General features: G+C 53.8%; 1 protein-coding gene across 2 annotated transcripts in view; it reads right to left on the minus strand.

Annotated features, from left to right (window-relative positions):
• Positions 1 to 7,632, minus strand: part of SLC6A17 (solute carrier family 6 member 17) — a 121,454-nt gene extending 113,822 nt beyond the window's left edge. The window contains exon 1 of one of the 2 annotated variants that reach the window (XM_075335742.1): positions 7,553 to 7,632. The gene's annotated coding sequence lies outside the window, so the exon portion shown is untranslated. The other variant, XM_075335741.1, reaches the window with a different exon arrangement.
• Positions 7,633 to 9,405: the final 1,773 nt, after the last annotated feature.

The raw sequence follows: 9,405 nt of genomic DNA on the forward strand, positions 1-9,405 counted from the left end.
AAGTCAAGGTTACAGCTCCCCGTGTCTGTAATTCTGACTACTTTCTATTGTGTGGCTTCCCATATTTGATCTTCTCTCCACTGTTTGATTAGAGAATTACAGCTTATGAATAAACTCCATTGATGTGATCTGCTCATGACTAGTCTGGCTTGTGCTCCACGGGTTCCGTTATGTAAAGCTTTATGCAATGATGTGTCATATAACACCTACTATTTATGGGACTGTCAACTCTAGTTTCACAAGTAAATGTTCTATACACCATCAAAGATGTGCAGGTGAAATTATCTGGGCTTATCTTAGGCGGAACCATCCCATCCAACTCCACCAATATCTCAATGGAAGATATATAGATATAAGCCACTTTCAGATAACTCTGTCAGGGAACAAATGATGGGGCATGCTGAAATCCAACATGCACATTCCCTCTTTGCCCCAACCTCAGAAGGACCATAGGAATGTCTTATATCGGCTCCTTGACTTTGATAGGGGCTCACATTCTGTGCCCGCATCTTTCCCTGCAGATGACGGCTGATCCAATCAGCTAACATGTGCCTCTAATACGAGAGTGTGGATCGGAGATCTGCCCGCACCTGTTAACTAGTTAAATCCTGCTGTCAGTCTATGACAATGGAAAGCGACCCATTCTCCGCTCCCATCGGCGGCCCTGTGACGTGATCATGAGGTTCCGATAGGTTCATCATAACAGAAAGGGGTCAGCTGATGACCATTGTGTCTGTCATGATGATCTTCCTGTGAGCCGGCGTTCATAGGATGTCATGATTTCTGCGATACAGGGTAGTGCTGGTGCACTGCTATGTACAGCACAAGCGATTGGAAGATCGCAGCTTCATGTCCTCTAAGGGGACTAGTAAATGCAATAATAAGTGAAAAAATAAGTTTTTACAAATAAACAAAAATTAAAAAAAAGCACAAGAGTTCAAATCACCCCCTTTAGCCCCATTGAAAATAAAACAATTAAAAAATAAATAAAATATACACATACTTGGTATTGCTCAATTCAGAAATGCCCGATCTATCAAAAATATCAAATAAATTAATCTGATTGGTAAAGGGAGTAATGAGGAGAAAAAAAACACCAGAATTACAATTTTTGGGTCGCCGCAATATTGCAATAAAATGCAATAAGAGGTGATCAAAACATCGCATCTGCCGTATAATTAAAAACGCCGGCTTAGGGTGCAAAAAATAAGCCATCACTGAGCCCCAGATCCCGAAAAATGAGAACGCTTCGGGTCTTGGAAAATGGAGCCAAAAGCGCAATTTATTTATTTTTTTTACAAATTTTGGAATTTTGTGAATGGCCCTATAAGAGTATCACAGGGGTGAAAGCTATACGTCAAAACCACAGATAGCGCTCGTACGACAGCATCGGACGTGTGAATGAGCCCTCAGAGTGCAGTATACTAGGGCTGAGCCCCTACCAGCCACCATCCCGTCTAGAGTGCCGAGGTTTAAACGGAAACTGAAGTGAAAATGAGGCCTTGGTGTCTTCCCAGGAACATTGATTTGCTAGATTGCCTCCCAACCCCCCACTCTGCCTCAGTCACTTGTCCTATGGCATTTTCAAGGATAGCGTTATATACATGGTAATATAACAGAATTACTTCATGAAAAGGTAAAATGATGCCCACAGGAGCAGGCAAAAAATGAGGCACAGGAGCAGGCACAGGAGGAAACACAGGAGGAGGCACAAGAGAAGGCACAGGAGGAGGTACAGGAGGAGACACAGGAGGCACAGGAGGAGGCACAAGAGAAGGCACAGGAGGAGACACAGGAGGAGACACAGGAGGAGGCACAAGAGAAGGCACAGGAGGAGGTACAGGAGGAGACACAGGAGGAGGCACAAGAGAAGGCACTGGAGAAGGTACAGGAGCAGGCACAGGAGGAGACACAGGAGGAGGCACAAGAGAAGGCACTGGAGAAGGTACAGGAGCAGGCACAGGAGGAGACACAGGAGGAGGCACAAGAGAAGGCACTAGAGAAGGTACAGGAGCAGGCACAGGAGGCACAGGAGCAGGCACAGGAGCAGGCACAAGAGAAGGCACAGGAGGAGGTACAGGAGGAGACACAGGAGGCACAGGAGGAGGCACAGGAGGAGGTACAGGAGGAGGCACAGGAGGAGGTACAGGAGGAGACACAGGAGGCACAGGAGGAGGCACAGGAGGAGGTACAGGAGGAGGCACAGGAGGAGGTACAGGAGGAGACACAGGAGGCACAGGAGGAGGCACAAGAGAAGGCACAGGAGGAGGCACAGGAGGAGACACAGGAGGAGGCACAAGAGAAGGCACAGGAGAAGGTACAGGAGCAGGCACAGGAGGCACAGGAGCAGGCACAGGAGGAGGCACAAGAGAAGGCACAGGAGGAGGTACAGGAGGAGACACAGGAGGAGACACAAGAGAAGGCACAGGAGGAGGTACAGGAGGAGACACAGGAGGCACAGGAGGAGGCACAAGAGAAGGCACAGGAGGAGGTACAGGAGGAGACACAGGAGGAGGCACAAGAGAAGGCACAGGAGGAGGTACAGGAGGAGACACAGGAGGAGGCACAAGAGAAGGCACAGGAGGAGGCACAGGAGGAGACACAGGAGGAGGCACAAGAGAAGGCACAGGAGAAGGTACAGGAGCAGGCACAGGAGGCACAGGAGCAGGCACAGGAGGAGGCACAAGAGAAGGCACAGGAGGAGGTACAGGAGGAGACACAGGAGGAGGTACAGGAGCAGGCAAAGGGGAAGGCACAAGAGAAGGCACAGGAGGAGGTACAGGAAGAGACACAGGAGGAGGCACAAGAGAAGGCACAGGATGAGGTACAGGAGGAGACACAGGAGGCACAGGAGGAGGCACAGGAGGAGGTACAGGAGGAGACACAGGAGGAGGTACAGGAAGAGGCACAAGAGAAGGCACAGGAGGAGGTACAGGAGGAGACACAGGAGGAGGTACAGGAGCAGGCAAAGGGGAAGGCACAAGAGAAGGCACAGGAGGAGGTACAGGAAGAGACACAGGAGGAGGCACAAGAGAAGGCACAGGAGGAGGTACAGGAGGAGACACAGGAGGAGACACAGGAGGAGGTACAGGAAGAGACACAGGAGGAGGCACAAGAGAAGGCACAGGAGCAGGCACAGGAGGAGGCACAGGAGGAGACATAGGAGAATGAACAGGAGTAGGCGCAGTGGGAGGCACAGGAGTAGGCACAAGAGCAGGCACAAGTACAGGCATAGGAAAAGTCACAAGAGGAAGCACAGGAAGAGACAGGAGCAGGCACAGGAAGAGGCACAGAGGTGGCCACAGGAGGAGGCATGCATAATGTCTTATTACAAAGGTATTATGTTTCCCCAAAGTGAGATAAGGGCACCATACTGGATCCATACACATAAAAGCAATCTGCATGCAATGTGCGAGTCTCTACCAGGCTCCTCTAGGGAATTGTGGAGCTATTAGCAAATATATGAACACATAAAAAGAAAACAAAACCAATGTATTTGTAACAATGTGTTAATTCTTCAGACACTCAGAACACTTCATTTGTAGTATTAATCATGGCAGATCTCCAGGAGCCGCTTGGCTGCACAAGTGAAACGATGACTGTCCGCTACTAATAACTGAATTATTCCATATATCTGTCCATAGTGAAAAGCACATGGATTCCCAGGCTACAGACCAACACACGAGGACCACGGCTGTGAGCTGGAGTCGCACACGCTGTACATCAAACGTGTACAAGTCTATGACAGTCACCAGGCAACAAAGCAATTACTGAATTATAGGCCATGAATTTACTATCAAACGGCCTGGTGGACACCGGAGCCCATAACTCAGAAACTCCTAGGCACCGGGCTGGGCTCATACGCCTGCAATGTCATGTAATATTATGGGATAGATCCCTGTGTGTATAATGGGATAACTTCCCAATACGCTGCCCTGAATTCTGCAGTGGGGCAGCTCCCACAGATCCTGCTGCACGGTACACATATCACCACAGGTCACATTCACCTAAAGCATATCATAGCATTGGTGCAACCACACAGGGGCCACAGAGGGGCCACATCTACCCACAAAGCAGCTCCCTGCACAGGGGCCACAGAGGGGCCACATCTACCCACAAAGCAGCTCCCTGCACAGGGGCCACATCTACCCACAAAGCAGCTCCCTGCACAGGGGCCACAGAGGGGCCACATCTACCCACAAAGCAGCTCCCTGCACAGGGGCCACAGAGGGGCCACATCTACCCACAAAGCAGCTCCCTGCACAGGGGCCACAGAGGGGCCACATCTACCCACAAAGCAGCTCCCTGCACAGGGGCCACAGAGGGGCCACATCTACCCACAAAGCAGCTCCCTGCACAGGGGCCACAGAGGGGCCACATCTACCCACAAAGCAGCTCCCTGCACAGGGGCCACAGAGGGGCCACATCTACCCACAAAGCAGCTCCCTGCACAGGGGCCACAGAGGGGCCACATCTACCCACAAAGCAGCTCCCTGCACAGGGGCCACAGAGGGGCCACATCTACCCACAAAGCAGCTCCCTGCACAGGGGCCACAGAGGGGCCACATCTACACACAAAGCAGCTCCCTGCACAGGGGCCACAGAGGGGCCACATCTATCCACAAAGCAGCTCCCTGCACAGGGGCCACAGAGGGGCCACATCTATCCACAAAGCAGCTCCCTGCACAGGGGCCACAGAGGGGCCACATCTACCCACAAAGCAGCTCCCTGCACAGGGGGCCACAGAGGGGCCACATCTACCCACAAAGCAGCTCCCTGCACAGGGGCCACATCTACCCACAAAGCAGCTCCCTGCACAGGGGCCACAGAGGGGCCACATCTACCCACAAAGCAGCTCCCTGCACAGGGGCCACAGAGGGGCCACATCTACCCACAAAGCAGCTCCCTGCACAGGGGCCACAGAGGGGCCACATCTACCCACAAAGCAGCTCCCTGCACAGGGGCCACAGAGGGGCCACATCTACCCACAAAGCAGCTCCCTGCACAGGGGCCACATCTACACACAAAGCAGCTCCATGCACAGGGGCCACAGAGGGGCCACATCTACACACAAAACAGCTCCATGCACAGGGGCCACAGAGGGGCCACATTTACCCACAAAGCAGCTCTCTGCACAGGGGCCACAGAGGGGCCACATCTACCCACAAAGCAGCTCCCTGCACAGGGACCAGAGGGGTCACATCTACACACAAAGCATCTGCTTGCACAGGGGACAAAGAGGGGCCACATCTACACACAAAGCAGCTCCCTGCACAGGGGCCACAGAGGGGCCACATCTACCCACAAAGCAGCTCCCTGCACAGGGGCCACAGAGGGGCCACATCTACCCACAAAGCAGCTCCCTGCACAGGGGCCACAGAGGGGCCACATCTACACACAAGCAGGGGGCATATCATTGGTGCAACCACACAGGGGCCACAGAGGGACAGCATCTACACACAAAGCAGGGGGGCATATCATTGGTGCAACCACACAGGGGCCACATCTACCCACAAAGCAGATAGGACATATCATTGGTGTAACTATACAGGGGCCACATCTACCCACAAAGTTGGGGGGGGGACATATCATTGGTGCAACCACACAGGGGCCAAAGAGGGGCCACATCTACCCACAAAGCAGGGGGGACATATCATTGGTGCAAGCACACAGGGGTCACATCTACACACAAAGCAGTAGGACATATCATTGGTGTAACCATCCAAGGGCCACATCTACACACAAAGCAGCTCCCAGCCCATGGGCCAAAGAGGTGATGGGCCACATTTACCCACAAAGCGGGGGGGAGGGGGCATATCATTGGTGCAAGCACACAAGAACCAAAAGAAAAGAGGGGCCACGTCTACCTACAAAGCAGAGAGAACATATCATAGGTGCGGCCACAGAGGTCAGGGGCCACATGTTTCCACAAAGCCACTCCCTGTACAGCGGCCCAAGAGGTGAGGGGCCACATTTACCCACAAAGGGGGGGGGGGCATATCATTGGTGCAACCACACAGGAACCAAAATAGGAGCCACATCTACCTACAAAGCAGGCAGAACATATCATTGGTGCAACCACACAGCGGCCACAGAGGTGAGGGGCCACATGTACCCACAAAGCCGCTCCCCGTACAGTGGTCACAGAGGTGAGGGGCCTCATGTACCCACAAAGCCGCTCCCCGTACAGCGGTCACAGAGGTGAGGGGCCACATGTACCCACAAAGTCGCTCCCCGTACAGGGGCCACAGAGGTGAGGGGCCACGTGTACCCACAAAGCCACTTCCCGTACAGGGGCCACAGAGGTAAGGGGCCACATGTACCCACAAAGCCGCTCCCCGTACAGGGGCCACAGAGGTGAGGGGCCACGTGTACCCACAAAGCCGCTCCCCGTACAGGGGCCACAGAGGTGAGGGGCCACGTGTACGAACAAAGCTGCTCCCCGTACAGGGGCCACAGAGGTGAGGGGCCACGTGTGTTCACAAAGCAGAGGAGGGCATTTCATTGGTGCAAACACACAGGAGCCTCAGAGGTGAGGGGCAACAACTACGCATAAAGCAGCTCCCCGCACAGGGGCCACATTTACCCACAAAGCAGCTCTTGTGAATGCTATAGCATCCATTAACTTGCTATTAAAAAGGGCAGCAAAATCCACTATAGGAAAACACAGCCCGTGACGTGGGCATGATAGGAAAGCAAATCCCGGAGGCCTGCGGGTGTTAGTCATACAGAGGACGACCAGGAGACGGGGATACGTTACCTCTTCCCACATACATTGTATCTACACAGGGGCGGACATATCAGAGGTGCATCCTGTGTTGGGGGGCTGATGTGCACCCCACAGCAGGTGGAACTGTGCTCTATGAGGAGCTAATGGGCTGCAAAGGGCCCCTATACTGTCCCTGCACCAGGACCCTCTTCTGTGCCCACCAGTCTGCTGCCAGCTACAGGTGATACAGGAGGGGCACAGTGCCCATGCTGATGCCATAGCCAGAACTTCTAGCACAGCTGTACTAACCTCCAGCCCAGCACCATATAACATATAAGACCCCACTGCCCAGACTGCTGCAAATGTCACCCAATGCCAATGCCATGGCAGCGGTATTAAATATTCAGAGAGCTGAGAATAGCACTCAAGGTCACACAATGAGAGGCGAGGCTGGGCACATCCCTGCTCCAAGGTGTCATGGGCTGGTGCCCAGGCCTGCAGGTGGCACATGCCCCATCCCTCCATACCAGGCGTACTGGTACCAGTGCAGGAGGACGAGCCCCGTGCAGGTGAGGGCATCCCTCAGTGTCACCCTGGGGACGGCAGACATATCAGCACACTGCCAGGTGTGTGCCCTCACCCCACACACCAGCAGGGCACAGCCCGGAGGAGAACGCGAGCCCTTACCCGACATGTGATGCTGCGCGGACGGCTGCGCCTGGATTAATGCAGGTAGGAGGGACTGTGCGCCAGCTCGGAGGAGAGGGACCAGATCCATTCACTAGGAGCACGCAGGCGTGACGTCAGCACCGGGGGCACTCCCAGCGCTGAGGATCGGCTTACCTGCCCGAAGACGCCAGTGATGGAGGCTGCTGACGCCAGGCTTGAGTCATCCAGAGATGCTTGTCACTTGTGAATGGAGGGGATGGGGGGAGGACAGTCACGGGGCTGCAGCCCTGCTGGGATGTGACAGCCTGCATGTACTCAGGAGCAGCGATCTGAATTCTGCTGCCACCTCAATCATGAGCTACCGCTTCTTAAACTGGTTATTCAGATATAGGTGACCTTGTATTTACTTAAAGGGGATGTATAAAGATATTTCCACATATCTGATTGCTGGGAGTAGCACTGATCTCTGGAGTGGGGTCCTCTGCAGCATGGATGAGCACAGACACACGTCCCCATTCATTGTCTATGACAGCCACCTATAACAGTGGCCAGAGAAAGGTGTGGGGACATTAATGGCCGTCATTCATGGATGTGGCCACTACTGAGCCTCTGGGGGCAGAACAATGAACAAGATGGTTCTCAGTGAGAAAAACGAAATAATCTTGTCGTTATGAATCCTTTTAATGGCTAACATAGAAATGATAAAGCAAGCTTCCAAGACTCCTCAGGTCTGTTCATCAGGCAAGGTGTAAGAAAGTATGTGAAGAAACACAGATATATACACAATAAGAGCGGCGGCATAATAAACACTGAGCGTAGAGAGGGAATCCTCAGGCTATGTGCCCACATTGCGTTTTTGTGTGCAGAAAATCTGCTCATAAAAACGCATGCTTTGGCAGGAAAAAAAGCAGCTGAAAAAACACACATTTTTGGGGGGGATGTGTGTGGAACCCAGGGGCTCAGGTGCGGTACGGTACCTGTTACTCGTCACCGGGCCGGTGTGGAGATCTGGGAAGTCGCAGTGGCCTGCCTGGTTTCATGCACTGAGGTGTCCACAATAAATGGGGGATAGGAGGTGATGATGGGGGTTGTTGTTGTGACACCACCTGTGGTACGCGGCCAGGGATTAGCCGTCGCTGCTGTCGCTGTCCTCCGGGGCGGATGGTAGTAGCAGCAAAGATGGTTGCCCTCCCCACAGGTGGAGCAGGCCCCAGGGAGGATGATGAGGGGCGTAGTAACGGCAGGCGCCAAGTTGCAGGGTGGCGACGCTGGCAATAACAGGCTCACACAGTCTCTGTGGGTCCAGGTTGTTTTTACTCACTGTTATACAGCATGCCCGGGTAGTACCGCTTACCGGTCACCCGCTGTGATGAGCCCCGTCGACCCCAGATCCCATTGGAAGTCAGTCCGGTGTGGTGGTCGGTGGGCCCTTCCTGATAGCGCCGTGTAAGGCGGATCCTTGAGCTTAAAGCTTCTTGGGGACCCCAGCCTGTGTTAAGTGAAAACTCCCGTCCCGTTTGCAGATTCCAAGGTTCCGCAACGGGGCCCGACTCTGATAAGAGCCCCTGATCCTATATGGTACTGTGCTTCAGGCACTGTGTTGGCCGGGGAGACGAGCAATCTCGCCGTCCCGGCAGATTCTGGAAAACCAGCTTGAAAAATGATCTTCCCTAGGGTCCTGCACCCTGTGTGGTGACGGTCCAGAGGGAGCAATGAAGTTCTTCCCTTGGCAACGGCATGAACTCCTGTGTCCCACCAGAGCCACCAGTGAGACCGTCTGCTCCCTTCCTCTCCTGCTGGAGAACTCCCTAACTGTCGTGTTGGCTCCTGACTCCCCCTGGTGGCTGCTCCTCCCCGGGTCCCTCTCACTAGTGGGTGGCTGCCCCCCATGTTTGGAGATTGCCTTAGGACCCTACCCTAGCCCAGTCCTCAGTGGGGAGGGCAACCGAGTTGTGTGTTTGAGTTGTGTAAGTGGTAAAACCGGTACCGACCTCCTCTGTATCCGGGTTGAGTACCGCACCTTAAGT

This window comes from Anomaloglossus baeobatrachus, chromosome 2, assembly GCF_048569485.1.
Source record: "Anomaloglossus baeobatrachus isolate aAnoBae1 chromosome 2, aAnoBae1.hap1, whole genome shotgun sequence".
NCBI lineage: Eukaryota > Metazoa > Chordata > Amphibia > Anura > Aromobatidae > Anomaloglossus > Anomaloglossus baeobatrachus.